Raw genomic sequence first — 19,991 nt, forward strand, 5'->3', positions numbered from 1 at the left:
AACTGCTCCTTCGGAACGGCTTTGCACCGCTTCTGCTTCTTCCAGGATTTCTGCATCTGTATCTCTTAATTCTGCCGCAGCATGTGCGTCCTTTGCCTGATTTTCTCTTTCCCAGTCAGCCTGTAGTAATCTTTTTTCTGACCAGACGTTGCGATCATGTTCAAATTTTTCTAATGCTTTATCATGTCGGACTTTCTCTTCAATAAGAGCCTCACCATTCCCAGAAAGCTTTTGTCGATATTTCGATAATATTTCCTCCTGTGAATGCCGTTGCATTTAATACAGCACCGAGAACTGTCATTCCTATAGCTGAAGCCATGACTGTGTATTGTATATTACAAGGTATTATTTTAATTTTCACTGTATATAGGTCCCTACGGAGTATGTCTGATCCAAGTGGCTTCGGTCTAGGTACAATTCGTATGCAAAATCTTGAGCTTGAAGATCTGAGTGATGTTAAAGTTAACAATAATACTAAGATGGCTGCTAATCATAATAAGGATTACGTCCTTCGTTATAAAGACCGCGAAAAATATTTCGTTTTAGCCAATGCCGCGGCGCCACCCCACGAACATGCTGTAGAATTTTCCGAACTTAAAGACATTGATGAAACTGTAATTGACGCCACAAAGGCTTCGAATGATCCTACTCCTTTTGCTCTGACATGGGATTCGGCTAGTCAGAAATTCATGCCTTATAATGTGCCGCGTAACATCTTAGATATATTGGGTAGTGAAATTGCAGGAGGTGTTGCTGAACCACCAGGAACTCCGAATGTGATTTATTTTGATAGCAATGTAAACAAATATAAATTGTTAGATTTTCGTAGTTGGCTTACTCCTACAAATCCATACATTGCACTTCTTGGTATACCAATTCATCTTAAATTAGTCCTCTTAATATAATAATGAAGGCAGATAATACATTAAGAAGGTGGATAAACGAGGGGGAGAATTATTGCTCGTATACAGCTAGCGGAGTTCCAGTTAGATTATTTTGGGACACAACTTTAAAGAAACTGGGTCTTAAAAGTGTCGGTGATGAGGCAGCTGTTCTCACTTTACAGACAGTAAATCAACAGATGACTGATAATATGAAAATACTTCAACATGGTACAGTTCTCATTAGATGTGTAAAGTTAGCTACTGGAGATGAATTTGACGATTTGGTTGGATATTATGCTATGAAAACAGATAACAGAACAACTTGTGATATTATCATAAGTATTGATAAAGATCGGGGAGGGAAATGAGTATTGAATGTTTTGTTGGTGGGAATAGAATAGAGAACGACTTAGGAACTACATTTGTACGTAAAGATAAAAGAGTGAACACTTTGATATCAGTACCATTCATCTGAAACGACTCATTTTGTTTGAAGTAATGGTCTTTCGTCATATTTTAAGTTCAGAGGAAATTACTAAAATTTTATCTATCGGGTGAACAAGTTCGCACCGATAGGAACTTCGTGTTCAACATCAGCTAGACTCCGCGACCGGCCGGCCGGACTGACAACGGGGCTCCTTTATATAGGCTAGTTTGATGGTGATGACTCACACGGAATTTCCCGTACATGTATAAACATGCTCAGAAGGGAATTTCCCCGCTTAGTTCAGGACAATGCACTGTTGCGCGTGCGTGAGTTCGTATATAGGTCAGGGTCACACTTTAGTTACATGGATGGTTAAATTTTCCTTCGCTCCATGTAGATAAATGAATAAAATGGGGGGTAAAATTCTTACTTCATCCCAGTTGCCCACGTTTACTTTACTACTTAGGGCAATTGATTTTGAATAGTTGGAAAAAGCGCCAAGCTTGGAGCCTTCATCGTGTGATATGGAAGAGACCATCTACTGACGCGTATGGCATTGTCCACTCACCCAGGTTCACGCCCAGCTGTGGGTCCATAGCTGAAGTGTTTTCAGACGAGATTCCTGCTTTTAAGGGCTGATTTTGACTTTTAAGGCTTTTGAAAAAAGTAGTAAAACACAGCTATAGACCCACAGTTCGTTAACGCTGGGCTGTGTGTAATTGCATAACACAAAGAATAGTTATGTAAATAAGCACAGCCTTGTGTGATCTTGAATGACAATGACATACCCATCTGAAGATGGTCCTGCCATATCACGTGATGGAAGCGCCAAGCTTGGCGCTTTTTTCCCCATGATTCAAAATACATTGCCCTGAACAGTAACTTCAAGCACTTTTTTTGTCTATTTTTGAAAAAAATCGCAGGAGTTATAAATAGCGCCGGCGAAAATGGCTTTTCGGGAAAAAGCGACTCTAAACCTATCGTATATGTAAGTATCAGCCTGGGTGAACTTCTCTGAACAAAACACAATTGTCATCATCGTCACCACCACCATCACTGCATACTAGGGACAAGAGACACGTAACTTGCAACTTTCCAACCAGCAAGAGAAGAGGAGATTAGAGATACCATAAACAAGTCACCTAAGAAGTCTTGCAGACTGGATACGATCAATACGGTAGCTCAATGTCTTCACATTTTAGTGCCAGTCATTACCGGAGTTTTCAACCCGTCGATGCCTATCGGCGTCATTCTAGAACTCCCCAAAATTGCCATGATTGCTTCAAATCCAGAGAAGTCACATTAAGATCCAGATATCCTGAAGAATAATCGCCCTATTTTCAATCTCCCTCCCTCTCCCTCTCTCTCTCTCTCTCTCTCTCTCTCTCTCTCTCTCTCTCTCTCTCTCATATGCATACAGTAGATACACATAGATACTGCAGTCGTATGTTGTAGCTTCATTTTCTATAACATTTCACAACCTCAAATCGGGGAATTGAAAGGGAGAAGTCGCTGACATACATACAGATTTTTAATTTCTAAAACTTTCACATCGTTGGAGATAGGGCTAGCGCTATGGTCTAGGTATTTTTAAACCGTACAAAACAGTGTGGTCGCAATCACACCATAGATGTAAATTGGATAAAAAATCAATACAAGATACAATTTTCATGTCACAATTATATTGGTCATGTTCATTCATTAAGTGTAGGCCATAATTTGTCTACTACAATTGGAACACAGGTTTTTTTCATTAACCTCTCCGCAACAAACTCGTAAAATCACCAACTGTCTTAATAGATAGTGTCCGTTCTGTAGGCAGATCACCTTATAATGAAGATCATGATATTTAAATTAGCAACATCACATCTGCTATAGTACCGGAGACCACAGGGTGTACGAACCTTCAATTAAACTATTTTGAAAATCTTTAAGATTGAGTTACCTCCGTAACTGACCAGTATTAAAAAATTCAACTGAGTCATATTGTCGACATCATTCAGAATACTAATCAGTATCAAACACTCTTAGAGTAGATGTTATGGATAATACTCACTTAAAGTGGAAATTGTCCTTCTTAGTATTGTTCAACTTCACTGGTTTATATAACATTTATCGATACAGACTTGGTACTCAAAACGTCCAACATAAGCTCTTAAAGGTATACGGTCACATGTAATCTAAATATGCCCATATATGGTCAAAGGGGCGTTCCTTGGTATTCAAAATACCCGTGTTGAGGGCGCTGTTTTAGAAAGTGGCCACCCGCTTAAAATCTGTGATTGGTTAGATTTTCTCTTTCCATGGTAACTGTGGCAAAATTGGAATACGTGACAGTATACCTCTAAATGCCGTAAATTACATGTAAGTACATGAGCTTAAGACATCACCTTTTTAAATGAAATCTGAGTTTAACAGTATTTTCAAATACCAAAGGTCTTGCGACTCCTTACAAGTATTATTTCTCCTTTGTAGCTTTTACAATAATAACCTAAGCTTCTGGGCTAAACTTTCACAGTTAAGCCTCTCTATTTACTCTACTGTCTGGTCCCCGTGCCAATTTCAATTTAGCACAGAAAATTCAATTTTCAGACCACTTAAGATAGCTTTTGGTTAGCAGGATGTGACGTATAATACGAGGCATATCATCACCAGGGACTATTTTTAGTGATACTGTTACAATAATATCTCGTTTCTCTTCATAAAGACAACTTTGCAGCATCCACATTTCAAAGTAACACCATTCACTCCCAGCAAAATCTGGAGACAGTATCAGCATGGTTTGCTTGCTGTTTTCGATTGCTTTCTCAAAAATATTGTTACCGGGTAAAAAGTCCTGTTTGTGTATGCAGAGTTTGAAATTATGTGGATCAATATTCTCCAGTTTTGGAGTTAATTCAGGTATGACCCAATCACTGCCATGTTAATTGTAAACAATAAATCAGTCATATTGTTTTTGATTGTTGTTCCTCATCATTGATTTGGAGCTGATATCCACCCAGTCTCAAGTTAATATGGAAGTACACAAAACGCATGTGTCAGTGAAAGCGCCTGACAAGTGCGATAATGATCATCGAGACAACGATGATACATGTCGATGGAATTGAAATTTATAAGTTGGCAACATGAGAAGCTAGCAGCACAGGCCTGTTTTATTTCAAACTGGAAGAACCTTATATAGGATTTTTGATGAGAGAGTTGACCAATATTTTATAACGATGGATAAATTGACCAGGGGTATTGAATTCAGTAGTTGTGTGATAGTCTGTGTGGCTATTTATAGTGTGTTGCAACGTAAATATGAACAAACAGCCTTTTTTGATAACTCAAATATATTCAAACAACCATTGTCATTCAGGTATGTGCAAGCAGCACATAAAATCCACGCCAGCAAGAAATTGAACCTGCATGCAGTGTACGTCCGTTCACGCGCATTTGTCATACATTACACTGAGGTTTGCGCAGCAAGTGGCATTAAATGTTTTCATTCAAAGTTAGTGGCTGGAGCTATGACATTTCATTTCATTTCATCTTTTATAATTCTGTATGAGAAGGGAGTGGGTACTACCCGTGTGGTATTGAAAGTCATTGTCTTTGGAACATTAGTATATATAGGTACCGGATCTTGTTAGTTTTAATGCAATAGAAAAGTTGCTGCAGGTCACTAACAAATTGCTGAAACTTCTGCCGTGGGTAGATAATACCCAGCGGTTCACATAATTGGCTATTGCAATTAACAGTTACGGTATATTCACATGTAACGTATAACGACAGCCTGTTTGTATGTGTGAATTTCACCTCCTTTGGAAGGCTGTCAAAATTGCAACGATACAGCTCGGTAATTTTACCACATTTTTAGGGATCGGGAAGTAGTCGCTTGGTTTTGAACGCAGTACATCTTTGCCATGTGAGTAAAAACCTTAGACTACCAAATCAAAACTTCAGAGTAACATTACTTAATTAGCAACTCAGGGGTAGGCCTAAACTTCCTTGCATAATTGTTAACAAAATGGAATTATGAAAATGTCAGTCACGAGTAAAATTTTAATGATGCGTACTGGTAAAAAGGTAGACAGCGCATAAGGTGACAATGCAATGAAAAATGGACGTCCGTGTTTTTCATGTTTGTTCTCAAATTGACTATTTTCCCCAATCATTATTGAGTTTGAAAAGCGAATGCGACAGAAATATAAGTGAAGTGTTAATCTGCAAGTTCCTATTTGTTTTTAGATTCACAATGTAAGCATTCATTTGTAGATCTTAATAATTACAATTGCTAATCTAAAGAAATTAGCCTCAAGAGAATGATATTATTATGCAAAATGGCGAATCGGAGCTCCCACTCGAAATCGAAATCTATCTCTCTCTCTCTCTCTCGATCTCTCTCTCTCTCTATCTCTCTCTCTCTCTCTCGATCACTCTCTCGATCTCTCGATCTCTCAATAACATACGGAAATTGCGAGGAAGAAGTCACCGAGTATTTAGCACAGAGTATTTACTCTCAATCTCCAAAGATAACATCCCTTTATTTCATATGTCTAAAAGTTTAGAGTCGTCAGAGATAGGGCTGATGCTATAGTCTAGGTCCGTTTCTTTAACCAATATATAAAAAGAGTGATTTCAAAATACAATGGATATAAATTCAAGATAAAAAACTCATCCTATCATCAACATCAACATAACTATAAAAAAATCAATACAAGGTACAATTTGCATGTCAAAATTAATATTTATAATTGAAACATTACAAAATTATCAGGTGGAATTACATTAATTCATTATGTGTAGGCTGTCATCACCGTTTAAATATTTAATTCAAATATAAGATTTTTTGGTCAACCCTTTCAATACAAACTCGTAAAATCACGATCTGACCAATGCCCGTTCTGTATACAAATGAACTCAAAGATCATGGTGTTTAAATAATCTATATCGCATCTGCTATTGTGTCAGTGACCGCTGGGTGTATGAACTTCAAGTAAAACATTGAGAAACTTTTGGAGGAATGAGTACCTCCGTAACACACCAGTATGAAATTAAATAAACGATATAACTGAGTCATGTTATCAATATTATTCTGAATACTTACGACTAAGTGACACTTTTAAAGTGGATGCTGCGGATAAGACTTGCCAATGTGAAAATCTACATTCTTAATATTGTTCTGAAGCGTTTGCAATAAAAACTTAGGCTACTAGGCTAAACTTTCACAGTGCGGCTACTCTGTTCACTCTGCTGTCTGATTTCTTCCAGAACAGCCTCCTACCCATTGCATTTTCTGGCCACTCCAGGTAGCTTTTGGTCAGCAGGATATTACGTAAAATACGAGGCATATCATCATCAGGTATTTTTTTCAGTGATATCATTACAATAATATCTCGTTTCTCTTCAAATAGACAACTTTGGGCCATCCTCATTTCAAAGTAACACCATTCACTCGCAGCAAAATCTGGAGACAGTATCAGCATGGTTTTCTTGCTCTGCTCGATACTATCAAGAATGTTGACGAAAATATCATTACCGGGTAAAAAGTCCCGTTCGTGAATGCAGAGTTTGAAATTAGGCGGATCAATATTCTCCAAATTGGGTATCAATTCATGTAAGACCCAGTCGCTGTCATGTTGGTTGTAAACAACAAATGCGTCATATCGTTTATTAATTGGTTGTTCCTCATCATTGATTTGGAGCTGATATCCACCCAGTCTCAGTTTAATGTGGAAGTAAGCAAAGCGCAAGTGCCAGTGGAACCGTCTAACCAATGTGATAATGATTATCGCGACAACGATGACACAAATCAATGGCATTGAAATTACAAAACTCAAATTGCATTCAATGCCGAGTTCGACAGCATCAACCGGGACAGCAAATTTCGATTTTGGCAAAGAGCACGTGTTGCGCTCAAGATGATCGTACTTCGAATATACAAGCGATTTATCGTCTTTTTTCAGCCAATCTTTGAACGGTTTCAATTTACAGGAGCAATCGAAAGGATTACCGTACACGTTTAAAAACCTCAACGAGGGAAGCTGGGTTAACATTTCAGAAGGCAAAACAGTGAGCCTATTACTTGACAAATCTAATATTTTCAATTTAGTCAACTCGTCGGGTATGCCATAAATGACTGATAACTTGTTATGTGCCACAGACAATTCTACTAGACTGCTAAACTCGTTCAAACTTGTCAGGTTTAGTCGATCAAAGTTGTTGTGTGGCAGCCGCAGAATTCTGAGAAATTTTCGGGGCCGTAAATTAATTGCTGCGGTATTAAGTGGTACTCCTATTTCATCATCTTTCGGAAAAATGACATTTTCAATTACTAAACTTGTCAAATAATTAAGTCGAAGATTTTCTGGGAAGAGTTGGGTTTTGTTGACTCCACCTGCATCTATGTACAGGGTCTCAAGATATGAAGTGTCTGCTAAATTAATGTTTACTAAACTTAAATTGCTCACAGTTAATGTTAAGTCCCTGAGGCTGGTGAGGTTTTCGAATGGTTTGGTTTTACCAGACGACTCTTGATTCGACAATTTGTTATTTAACAACAGAAGTCTATTTACTTTTTTTAGTTCAATAAATGCCCCACTGGGTACCAGATCTATGTTATTGTGAGATAAATCTAAATGTTGTAAATTTGAAAGCAAACTAAAACTCTCTTTGCTTATAGAGGTTAACCTGTTACCACTCAGATTGAGTGAAGTAAGGAATGGATGATTCCGAAACGCATTTTGATGGATTTGTCCCGTGAGCGTATTTTTAGTGAAATCAATATGTCTCAGGTTTTTCATTTCTGATATGGCTGACATGAGATGCAGTAGACTTTGGAACATGTTGTTCGTTAGCTTTAAAGTTTCCAAAGTCGCCAAGCCATTCAGGGATTCAAAAGCATCATCATCAAGATTACAGTAGTCCATGTGCAAAGTTTTAAGTTTCGTCAGCCACTTAAAGGAATCTGCAGCTATTGTGCATAGTGAATATCGATATATGTAAATTACTTGCAGGTTACTATTAGAAAGACCTGTAAATGTTGCCTCCGTAACATTATGTCCGTATTGTTCATCAAGTTCATCATGATACACCGAAAGCACAGTAATGCTAACGTTCCGTAGACTAGTGAGGAAGTACTCAAATGTTTCGATGTCGACATAACTTGATATTTCCAAATGTGAAACATTGCTAAGCAACAAACGAGGACGTGTCCTGCCTTCATCCCAATTCGCGGATAAAATTTTGATAGATAGCCTACTCAAATTATTCCTCGAAAAGTCAAATATTGCAAATATACCCTTATCAATATTTATCGACTCAAATGAGACTTCTTTCAGTCTTAGAAAGCGTGAGAAACTAACATTACAAAAATATGTTATATCTAACAAAGCAAAACTTATGATTTCGAGGTTTCTTAAAGGCTTCAATGTTTCAATATCCCCACACGTAGGAAACATTAAATCAATATTCACTCTTCTAAGGTTTTCTGAATCTACAAATGATTCTCTTGATAAGTTAGCCAATGTCGGTCCTTTAACCGTGAATTCTTCTAAATGCCTCAGTCCCCGAAACAGTGACGATGGTAGGTAGGCAGGATAAGCATTTTTCACCAGCTCATGTAAGCGTACTGTGAGCTTAGACAAATTCATCAAGCTTGAGAACAGGTCCTCTGGCATATGTGCGGAACTTTTGATGCGGATATCAAGTGTTTGCAGGCTGGAGAGGTGTTTGAAAGTTTCCTTACCGAACGTAAGGTAGCCGTTGCCAGGGAATGTGAGAGACTTCAGACTGTTGAGTCCACCGAATGTACCAGAATCAATATAGAGATCGTCAGAAATCCACATGATTAGCTCTTCCAGTGAGTGGAGATTTTCGAAGCAGCTTGGCGAAAGGTTGGAAATTTTATTGTGAGAAAGGTCCAGGTGAGTTGCTGATGACGGCAAGTCCCTGGGTACGGACGTCAAATCTCGATATGTACAGTCAACACGAGTGGATTGGTAGACTTTACAACTTGGAACCGATGCACAGAAATAGCAGCACATCATTATGTTGAATATGAATACCTGATACTTGGTATTTATGTTTGGAATTGGTAGATTCGCCATGATTTTTCTCTATAGTAAAGATATATTAATGTTTTATCCTGGAGCTTGTTATTGCGACTGCCAATATAAATTGTGAACGCAAGCTATGTTCACTTACCCTGACCGACTTCCTTGTTTCGCCCAACGGGGAAGAAAGGGCTAGGTGACACGTACCTTAAACGTCTGGCCAATCAAAAAGTTAGATAAAATTGAAAGTCTGACTCACTTGTCATAATGTGTTTCTCTTCAATATTCTGCTAAGCTGAAGTAGAGAACTGGAATACTAGCGATACGTGATATTGTCCCTACTTTTAAGTTCCACGTTGTCAGCTGGAACATATTTGGGATAATTGGATCTTAATATTTTTACAATTTCACAAAAATGTTTTTGCCATATAGCTTAATGTTGCAATAGAACAAAATACTCATAAAAACAAATAGGTAACTTAAAAAACAAATGTGTAACTTAAAACAAAACGCAGATGTGAATGACCTTACTTCACCATCCTATTATCCAAAATTAGTTCCAATTGTGTTAACACAAAAAATGCCCAGACAACAATTAACATCATAACCCATTCTTCATTAATTTTCTTATACGTTTCCGACATGACAAAGTGAAGAAGTTTGCCTCGCCGTAACTAGGCCACTTTCGCGTCAGGCTCAGCCAGTTTTAACCGATGGACATTTTGCAGGTAATTTATTGTGTTAGGTGCAGGTGTCAAAGAATTATTAAAGTAAAGAAAAGAAGCCCACTTGCTATGCGAATACTTAATAATTGGTGCCTTTCACATACTGTAACTCTCCATGAACTCTTGTGCACGATCTTTATTTTAACTATCTATAAATTTGAAAATTCATTTCGATAGTTTCAGTTCCGTGCACTGATATATCATTTGATATATCCCAAAATTACAAATTTGTATCGGCCATACAGAAATAAAAACTTTGATATACTAATTTCGTCCACTTCGTGGATCCCAAAGGGATTCAAAACTCGGTTCACGATCTCCCCCATAGGATATCAAAAGATTTCTCATCTTTCCATACGGAGTCGAAATGAGTATCTGTAATATGCAGAAATTCATCCATTTATATATTTATTTTCATAACAATGATGACATCAACAGCAAAAACAAATGTAATAAACATCATCACCTGGGCAGTTTTAACCAATGGACATTTTGCATGTATTTTATTATTTGGGGTGTATCAGTTGTCAAAGAAAAATTTAAGCAAAGAATAGAAGCCAACTAACTCTGTGAATACTGGATAATGGATGCTTTATACGTACTGTGATTCTCCAAGAACTCTTCTGCACAATGTTTATTTTTACTATCGATAAATGTGAAATTTAATTTCATAAATTTTAATTCCGTAAATTTGTACAGGCTTTGATGTATCTTACGGTTACGTATTCGTATCGCCTTTTATAAAATTTACAACTTTGATAAACGGACTCAATCCGACAAGGTTGATCCCAAGGGGATTCAAGACTCGATACACGACTTTCTTCCGAAGATATCAATACACTTCTCATTTTCCCTATACCAAGTCAAAATCAATATCTGTAATATGCAGTAACATAACACTGCATAAAAACCCTTTAATACTTACTGTATTAATATGGATTATTGCCTGTATTTTAGCTGAAGAGTGCATATACAGATGAATACAGTCAAGAATCCATTTTTTGTATTCAGCAAGCCTGTATTCATGTGGATTCATGTGAATTCACGTGTATTATACTATGATACAGGCAACTCATTAATGTGAATTTATCTGAATTATCGGGTTTTCATGCAGTGTAAATCCATTTATTAACTTGATAATAACGAGGTCAACAACAAGAACAATCATCATTATTCTAGACACATGTATAGAAACCTGTCCTTCACGTCAGGCTCCTAATAAAGGACTGAAACTAAAACAATGTAAAATTACCCAAATATGTACACAGGACAAAAGAAAAGTACGGACAACGAAAAGTGGAAGTCGTATTTCCTCAAATACTCTGCGCTATATTTATACTTAAAATAGCTACAGCTGACGGGTTAAAAGATTTCTGACAAACATTTATCCTTGCCATTGGCACAGATAAACGACAGGCTAAAAAGAGATACTGAAAATTAGCATTTAGTGGATGTGACATACCGCCCAGAGATAAACTTTTTTTGAGACTGACTACATGTCGATCGTATAATTTTCAAAATTTTTAAAGTTTACTCATCTCTTGTTATAAATCGTATTGCTCCAATATGTAAGAGATGTATGTAAACGAAATTCACGAACATTTTTTACTCTGAAAGATATGATGCTTTATGGTTAGGATATGTATTCTGAGAAAAGCCAAACACGGGGTGATTATAAACTGGCAGGTAGATTGACTGGTTGATTATAGACACGTCATGTTTCATCATTTTCACTTCTTAATCAAAATCCCACAGGACAGTTACATATCATGTAGTAATTTTGTATTTTTCGTTCTTGAAACATGCCAATATAATTGTCACCCGAGTCACTTTATGCAAATATCCCAAATTTTCTTGATATCATAAAAAGGTCAAAATGAGCGACTTCGTCCTTTTAAATAGACTTTCAAGGAGCTCGAACCGAACTAATATCGATGCGATTTCACGAAAAGGCTGTGTTTGATTTTCTGTACATATAAAGTTTGAGTCAACAAGATTTAGCATCAATACTAAAATTAAAATTACTTTACCTCATCTCACCACTCCAGACTGACTGATAATACACTCTACACACGGTAGCTATTAGTATCCATTCAATGTTTCTCTTCTCCTCTACTTTAGGTATTATGTTTACCTGTTCGCTTTAGTCCCCTGCAAATCGTTCCGCATATTATTATTGTTAATAATAATGGGGCAAGACGGTTACAGTGACAGGATTAGTTCGTTTTAATATGAATTAAGAAGTTGTATACGCGATGAAAACATAGAAGTTAACAAAGATTTGAGCATCGCAATAACAGTAATGTACGTTTTCTCCCCGTGTACGTAAAATTCACGTGGAAATTCAATAATGGTTTAATAACACGAAAGCCTTGTTAGTCAAGGTGTCAATATTTCTCAACAGTACCTGAATAAATTATGCAATCTTTACAACTTGGTTAGTGATTGGGATTGTTTGTGTTTGATCACACCGAAAATTTGCCAATAAAGTTATACTTGTAAGTCACAAAACCATGTTTGTTATGCCATCAATATATATATTACAATCTTGAAAATCTTCATTGTCTGACTACCTCGCATCTGAATCTTGTAAAATGCCAGCAATTGGCAGCAAAACAGCATAACCACTTTTCACGATTCTTTACAAGTTTGTGTGCTATGTCTGATAGTAAGCGTACGGGCGTGAGTGTTTCACGAACTCTACAGCGTGGGAGAAGGTCGCAGTCAGAAAAATTTTAACAACTTAGCACGGGTATTGAACCAATCGTTTTTGAAATTGGGGATTTGGCCGAGCGGTTTTGTACGCTAGGTGACTGGGTACCGTACGTTGTGAGTTCGAACCTGATTGCAACCACCGTATTTACTACCCTGGGTTGTTAGCTCTGCTGCTGGACAGAACTGTCGCCGAGGCTGTCTTTCGCCCAGTTTAAGCTATGTATACATTGCTTTGCTTCTATAAAGTTTGTGTGCGGTATGTGATAGTGAGCGTACGAGCGTGAGTGCTTCACGATTACGTGATTATTTCTGTTTCAAGATCAACTTGCTCATACGGATTTATAGTTTGAGTCACGTGATAGAGGGACCTTGGTTGAGTAAAGTTGCTAATTCTGTTCGACAGGGAAACTTATTTCCTTCAAATGGTATAAAAATACGAAAATCGTGTTAGGCCATTTCTGTTCTGTACAGCTCTATGATTGATATAAGAGCCTGTTGATTTTCTTTCTATTTAATTTTATCGGACTAGAAGCTAAATCAGTGTCTAAAAGTTTACAACATCCGTTATCTGTGGGTAAATATTCACCACTTGCAGTGCTCTATGACGTACTGTTAATCTCAAGGTTTGTTTCTAGTTTTCAGTAATCATATTGATTTGGCTGACCCCCTCCAACGATCCTGTGGTCCTTTCTCGGCAAAATATCAAACTATAAGCTTATGCATGACAATTATCTCCAGGAACTCACATTAAAATAGATACTAGATGATAGTATGGCAAGCCATGAGTAGCAAAATTCAAAAATCAAATGCGTTTCTAAATTTTGATGCTTTTATTCTACAATTTCGTGCTTATGTTCATAAAAATCATACTGCTGTTCAAAAAAAACATGTTGTTATTCCATGATTTTGATTTTTGTATTCGTAAATTTTATGTTTTATGCAGGGAGATTATTAGCGTGGATAATTATGACCAAGGTAGAGAGACTGACCAATAACCACACTAAGCTCTGCCACAGGCGACATTTTACACTCACATTTTGGGTATTGGACGTTTTCGATACTATACAGTTTCTGTCCTTTTGATATTTGATATTTCGAAGCAAACAAATAAGATAAATAAAAAATACGCCAGTGTTAATATCCAGCATCGAATCCTTGAACACTTGCAAAAAATAGACCTTGCTCTAGGTTACATAGATTTGAATTGACTGTTCCAGATGGCTGCCTCTACTGATGTACGGAAAGTGCTATCTCTCTCTGTACAGCTCCCATCAACTTTTTAGATATGCGCTATGTTTAATGAGCACTCTATGCGTACAGGCACGTGGGGTATTCAGTGTATAGGGTAACATAAATGAAAGTCTTAAAGACGGCGTATATCACATTGGGACATATATCACATTGACTCAGTACTGAGGGTAGCTCGCCAATCACAGCGTGGCCGGTGTAAACGCACACGCTGCTGTTGCATGAAAGTAGTAAATACATGCCAAAAGCGTAGGTCCCGTCAGAAATCGCACCCAAAAATGGAGAGAAGATCGTTTTTGACGCAAAAGGGATAGTAGGTATGAATTCGAAGATGTATCGGAAGCCATCGATGCTGTTTTATTGGATATTTGTGGCTTTTTGTGAGGGAAAGCGGTCTCCGAACTCGGCGATGCTTGTGTATAGCGGCCATTGCATTTCCAAACTTCCCTTTTTTTCTAATGCATACCACACAGCGGCCGCCGTCTATCGAACCACACGCGACTGTGGATTCAGACTCAGATCGTTGATGGGACACAGCGATGTACGGAGGATGTTGCGAGCAACGCAGAGAACTTAGGAAGCTTTTAGTAATTACAGGGCGTGGACCGGGAAAATTCCATGCACACCTGTACTGTAAAATGTGACCGTCCCCTATTCTCCTGCCTAAAATGTGACCCTCCCCTGTCCGACGTTCTAAAACTTGACCCCCCAACCACTGAATAACTGAAATAGTCTGGTTCCCTGACCCATTTCCCCGGTAGAGGGCGTGGGGAAATATAGGGTCAGGTACCGGGTAGCCATCTTGAACAGAATTTTGTTCAAGATGGCGGAGGTTAGTCACCTGACAGAACATGCTACAACAAATATGACTGCTACCATGAAAACGCCGGTCAAAATTCGACTGGATCAGAATTATGTTCGAACACTGGTATCCGAACCAAAAACATTGGCACACGAGACGGGAAACATAAACTGAAAGGATTAATCCAGAAGTACGGGGAAATAGAGGTGATTGAAGGCTGGCTGTGATATCGCAGCAGTACGTGGCGTGTATCGAACGCGCTAGGGTCATTGAGGTCATCGCCGACTGTGACGTGACCCAATGACCCGAGCACGTTCGATACACGCCACAAGTACTGCTGCGACATCACAGCTAATTGAAAGCAAACTTTGTTGGAACTGTGAACGACGATTGATTTCGATGGCTAGAATGGTGTTCGAATTTCGTGAAAAATGCCAGGCATCATGTCGACGTTCTAAAAGTATTAAGAGGTGTGCTAAATCACAGTGGCTAAATCATGGAGGTAGAAAGTCTTTCTTTTCTACCTCCACGGCTTTGTGGTACAAACAAGAAGTTGGTGTCAAGTGAGCCTGAAAGTGCGAAACCCAAGAAAGATAAGAAAAAGTTACATGTGTTACTTTCATCCAATCACAGCTTGTTTTATTTTACCCCAATAACGTCCATGCTTACATTAGCCGGTACCTGACCCTATATTTCCCCACGCCCTCTACCGGGGAAATGGGTCAGGGAACCAGACTATAACTGAAACAGTATCGGCTAATTTACATAACAATGGGGTTAATTGTTACGTAAATCAGAGACAGAAATCACAGGGGGGGGCTGGCGTTTGTTGGGATGGAAGGTCGAATTTATCAAGCAAGCATTATTGAATGGACATGATATGAAGGTCACCATATTTTGCGCATCTATAAGAAGGCAAGATATGGCTGAAATAGTGCTTCACCCAAAATATAAAATCATATCACATAGGAGTCTATCAGGCTAACTATTGACAATTTTTCCTCACAAAACAAGCAATATCTGTACATTTATGTATGTTTGATAATAAATGTAAATGTACTTTGCTTGAAATGGAAAGTAAAACAAGCATGTGTGTACAAGAAATTAGTTTTGGATTTCATCGAAAATGATGATTCACTATACATGGTAGTCTATGAGAGAACTATGAACATTTTTTCAAAATAACACTAGCAATATCTGTGCATTTATGGATGTTTGATGATTGATATAAATGTACTTGATTAGAGTAGGATGGTTACAAGTCCAAGTGTGTGCAAGAAATTTTATTGTAGAATTTCACCGAAATGTTGATTCACTACACATGGTAGTCTATGAGAGAACATGAACTTTTTTCCAATATAAAACTAACAATAATATCTGTGCATTTATAGACGTTTGAAAATTGATATACACTTTGCAACCTGTCGCATAACTTTTTGTCTTTCATCAGTTTCAACTGTTCAAGGTGTTTAATATAGGATACCACTGCATCTTCTTTGCAGCCTTTTGAAACCTGTTGATGTGCATGTATTTTAAAGAATCGGTGTGTTTCATCGGTGATTTCCTATTCAGGAAAGATCACATGGACAATCGAAGGTTTGGCCATAATATAAGCTTCTGTTAAAAGTGACCCTCCCCGCAGGATACGTTTATGAAACGTTACCCTCCCCTTGGACAGTTTCTAAAAAGTGACCCTCCCCCGATTCCCCCGGCCCACCCCCTTGTAATTACTGAAGGCTCCCTTAGTGCTGTGAGAAAGTCCAGAACTTATCTATTACCGATGAACCTGCACAGATAACACGGCTTATAAAGAAACACTAATATGGCAGTCGGTATTTCTGTGACTCGACTGATGGTCATACGCATTGAAATGCTGTTAGACTTCATTCGCCTTAGCTAAAAATCAATTGTTTTAGCATCCCATAATAGCAAAGCTTTGCCGTCATCCACTGAACTATAGTTTTTTATTGTAAATGAGAACTTAAAATTCATTTACACGATTTCGGATATTGAAAGCATGATAAAGCAGCTAAACGTTGTATTGTTTCTACATTTTCATGGGTAAACAATTCAATGAACTTAGCTTTAGATGGAGGATCATAGCGATAATGATCAATACATTTTTCTCTGAAACGTTCAATGAAAGAGCAAACCAATAAAAAGTGAAATTCATCTTAAACCTCATTAGATTCACAAAATCTACACAACCTTTGACTTCTTTCTGTGCTATATTTTCTGTCGGTTTCAATTTGTAAATTATGTGATGAGCACCTAAAGCGTGCAAGCATATACATGTGAATAGGAATTTTAACATGAAATAAATACTTTTTTGGTTCTAAAGACATCTTAAAAGAACGATATGAAACAAGCTTATCTAATGAAAAAATTTCACTATGCCAATCTAGATACAAAACTCTCTTACAATTAACAACAAACTTTTTCACAAAACCTTTTAAGTCTTTCACTTCTCGATTTTCCCAGGAATCTTGTAAATCACACAATAAAAGTTATTTCACCTCATGTACCCAGGTTGTTTTTTTTCCAGACGCCAGATGTTTCAATATTAAGGAATGACATTTCCTTGGATATCTATGTTTTGGCATATTAATTAGTTTTCCCTTAATATTTAATAAGACGCTTCGCCGTATAGAGAAATATGTAATATCTGCCACATTCCCCCAATACGACCATATTTCGGGCCCGCACTTGAAACCCGTAAAAATACACGACATGCGATGCAGCTTTAAAAACAGTAAGCTTGTTTTTTTCTAAATTAGAAGATAATTTCCACTTGTCACAATATACACTTAAGCTATTTAGTAAACGTTGTAAACCTATTATCGTATCCGAAAAAAGTGCTACATCATCGGCAAACAAAAGGCAAAGAATTTCAAGCAAGTCAGTTGTTAATTGTTTACCACGTACCCCACCACTTTCAAGTTTATGCATGTGGTAATTCATTTATGAAAAATGAAAATAGATACTGGCTAAGCATGCAACCCTGCCGCACTCCTAAATGACATTCAAATAATCTGTTAAAATACATAGCTAGCTCCAAAAGTACGTAAGCGTAAGCCTCAAAATAATTATGCACAACAAAGATCATCGTCAGTAACAGATATTACTTGTAGACTACACCCATCACAGTCAACTAACGAGTGCGCCCGAGGTGACCCGCAGTACGCAAGAGTGCGAAATAATAGATTCTCACGTCCCAGTGCGCTGGGAGTGTGAGAACACAGTGTGAGAACAATTTGTTCTCACACTCTGTATTGTTGCGCGACCGAACACCTCGTATGTGAAACGTATGTTGATTGGTCAATTCTGCTCAGCGCCTAGTTCTCTGTACGAATTATTTGACGAATAGAACATCGCGTAATGTACAACTGGCACTATAGGGGACAGACGACTGAACCGCAGAGTGAACAGGTTGTTCTAGATTTGAGTACGGTCAGCGCGGCGTCGGCAACAAATACACGGAGGATGACCGCTTTTATGTTGTAACGGGAGCATTCAGGCCATTACAAACCTATCGGCTATTTACGCTCGTCGACATATTTTCTGGAGAGGAACTGACTTGACAGCGATACAGTTAGCGAAAGACTTCGATGAGCGAGCCATTTGCACACGAGGCTGTAGCAGGCGACAGCTTTCACGCAATGTCAACAACAGATGGCCACCAGAGCTGTTTCGCAACATTTTCCTCAGATGACCTGGATAATTTTGTGGCTGACCAACAAAACAAAATTGCCATATCGGTAATATACATTGTTAACGTGTTTGATATGCTCATCAATGAACGGAACTTCATTTTTCTTTGCGGAATGATACAAATGAAACAAGTGCAATCGTGTGCTGGTTTTTGATAGTATAAACCTACCACAATAAAATGCAATTTTCTAAAGATATTGGAGGGACGTGAGAAAAATAATCCCACACCCCAATGGGTTGGGATGGAATGTCTCACACTCGTTAGGGAATTCTGTCTCACACTCGCCTTCGGCTCGTGTGAGACAGAATTCCCCAACTCGTGTGAGACATTCCATCCCAACCCGTTGGGGTGTGGGATTCTATTAATCTCACACCCCAAGGACCTGGGATCCGATTTCTCACACGAGCTGGGGATATTTTGTCTCACACGAGCCGCAGGCGAGTTTGAGGCAAAATATCCCCAACTCGTGTGAAAAATCGGATCCCAGGTCCTTGGTGTGTGAGATTCTTTTTCTCACATGACCACAAAATGCATAGAATTCACATTGGACACGTACAACATTATCCAAAATCGTGACAACTCGGTCGTCTGCCACTGTACTCTGACCTGCTTACTTTGTAGTTCCAGTCCGTGTGTTACTCGTCGTGCCATTGGATAACATTTTGGGCGTGGAACGAAACAGACTGTTTATCATCCAATCAGAGCCCGTGTAATATTTAGTGCAGAGTGTGGGACGATTTCTGAGAGTGTAGGGTCGATTTTTCCCACAGTGTCGATCCCACACTCCCAGCGACCAGGAATGTGAGAACAACCGGTTCCGTTTTGGGGACATTGTCGCAAGTCAAACAATAGTTTGTCATATGACAAAAAGGTTATCGCTCAATATGAATTGTGAGTAGAGGTGCGCTATTTCTTTTCATTTCATTTCATCTTTTAATGTGTCATGATCCTTTATGGGAAGGGAGTGGCCCCTTGCCGTGTGGTATTGAAAACCGATATCATTGCAACATTAATATATAGGTACCGTGTGCTGTAATTGTTAATGCGATGGAAAGTTACTGCAGGTTATTAACAAATTGCTGAAACTTCTGCCATAAGACCCAGCGGTTGACATAATCGGCTATCATGATGTACAGTTACGCAATACTCAATGTGCTCTGTTTGAATTTGTCAACATATAACGTATGGCAGCCTGTTTGTATGTGTGAATTTCAGCTCCTTAGGAAGGGTCGCTGTCAAAATTGCAACACTGTGTAACTCGGTAATTTTACTAATTTTTGGGGATAGAGAAGAGTCGTGTGGTTTTTAATGCAATACTTCTTTGCCGTGTGAGTGAAAACCTCGATTGCCAAATCAAACACCCGAGTACCGTTACTGAAATGTCAGTCACGAGTAAAATTTTAAATGAATTACCACATGCATGAACTTGAAAATGATGCATA

This window comes from Ptychodera flava, chromosome 18 (genome assembly GCF_041260155.1).
Source record: "Ptychodera flava strain L36383 chromosome 18, AS_Pfla_20210202, whole genome shotgun sequence".
NCBI lineage: Eukaryota > Metazoa > Hemichordata > Enteropneusta > Ptychoderidae > Ptychodera > Ptychodera flava.